Source organism: Hakea prostrata, unplaced genomic scaffold (assembly GCF_041222555.1).
Source record: "Hakea prostrata isolate BN-2017 unplaced genomic scaffold, UWA_Hpros_2 contig_46, whole genome shotgun sequence".
NCBI classification, from domain to species: Eukaryota; Viridiplantae; Streptophyta; class Magnoliopsida; order Proteales; family Proteaceae; genus Hakea; species Hakea prostrata.
In genome coordinates this window covers 131,127-132,831 of record NW_028291165.1, presented here as the reverse complement: position 1 = coordinate 132,831, position 1,705 = coordinate 131,127, and the positions used below count along the sequence as shown (strand labels likewise).

Sequence of the window (1,705 nt, the reverse complement as noted above, 5' to 3'; positions counted from 1 at the left end):
ATGGGTCAAATCAACCTCTTCTTGACTCTCAAGATCAATGGGCAATGGCTTAGGAGTAGGCAAAGGTGCATAATATTCCTTCCCACTGCGTGTCACAACCGAGACTACTTGGACTTGTTCTTTCCTAGACCCAATTTGATGATTAGGGTTACCTATTGGTTCACTAGGTAACTGGCCAACCTCCCTCCTACTGATGGCATCAGCTAGTTGACCAAGTTGAGTTTCCAATTCGTTAATGGATTGAGAATGGGAATGCAACAATTGAGTGTTTTGCTCTAAGCTACTAAGTGCTTTTAGTACCTTATCCTCAAATGATGAATTACGTGAGGGTTGTGAAGATGATGGTTGCTCATTCCTATAGGCATTTTGGTGCATATTAAATGGAGGTGGCCTATAAGGTATTTGATTAGAGGGATTGGGCATTGAGTTTCGCCATGAAAAATGGGGTGGTTTCGCCATCCTGGGTTGTAGGCATTGGAATATGGATCATTCCCCAATTTAGAGACTCCTTGGGCCAAATGTGCATGCTCCTTAACAAACTCAGGGTATTGTGTAGCCAAATAGCAATCAGTGACATGATGGGATAGGCTAGAACATAAAGCACATGCTTTAATCTGATTAGGTGGAGAGAAACTTGTAGGAAGTGGAGATGGGGTTTGTTGTCCTAATGACAAGAGATGGTCCAATTTCTTTGATAGAAAGTCAACCTTAGTGCTCATCTCAATGGTAGGATTAATCTCATAGAGACCGCTTCTCTTTGGTTGCCCAATGGATGGAATCTCAATCCTAGCTGCTGAAGCATGGTGTTGGGAGTTTTCACTAAGGGTCTCAAAAAGTTCACATGCTTGATTCTCATTTTTGTGCATGAAAGTCCCACCACAAGAAGAATCAACCATTTGCCTATGTCGGTCTCTAAGGCCATCATAAAAGCATTGAACCAATTGCCATTTAGGAATAGCATGGTGGGGGCACTTTCTAAGTAATTCTTTTAGTCTTTCCCAAGCCTCATGAAATTGTTCTCCTTCTTGTTGGGAGAAACTCGTTATCGCTCTCCTAATGCTATTGGTACGGCCAATGGGGAAGAACTTTTTAAGGAACTCCTATTGCATTTCTACCCAAGTGGAAATTTTAACATTGTCCAAAAAATGAAGCCAATGCTTAGCTTTATCTTTAAGGGAGAATGGGAAAAGAAGTAATCTTAAATCATCAACTGAGAGGTTTTGAATTTTAACCGTGGATGACACCTCTAAAAACTCATCTAAGTGCTTATAAGGCTCTTCATTGGCAAGTCCATAAAAAGATGGTAGAATTTGAATCACACTAGATTTGATCTCATATTGAGCCGCCTCTATGTCAGGCAACTTAATACAAGAAACAGGAGTATATATCGTAGGAATGAAATGCTCACTCAAGGGCCTCATTGGAGGCTCATAGTTTGCCATGGTTCTTTGCCTTCTAAGGTTGGCCAAAGTCTCTTCTAACTCTAAGTCAAGTGGAGTCAACTCAGGGTTTAGGGACCGACGACCATGCATACACACAGAAGAATAAAAAAAAGAATAAGCTAAATAAGTAAAATTAAAAGAAAATAACTATAGCAAAAGGGAGAGTTTAGGACGTACCTAAAGCGCAATCCACGTGATCTTTCGAACAAAAGTTACACATGTGGGATCTGAGGGATGGGGATTTTTAAAAATTAACCTAAACA

At 40.5% G+C, this 1,705-nt stretch overlaps 1 non-coding gene across 1 annotated transcript; it reads left to right on the top strand.

Moving 5' to 3' along the window:
- Positions 1-954: 954 nt before the first annotated feature.
- On the top strand, positions 955-1,061 carry LOC148999090 (small nucleolar RNA R71). The gene has a single exon (XR_016171030.1). It is a non-coding gene; the product is annotated as a small nucleolar RNA R71 (small nucleolar RNA).
- Positions 1,062-1,705: the final 644 nt, after the last annotated feature.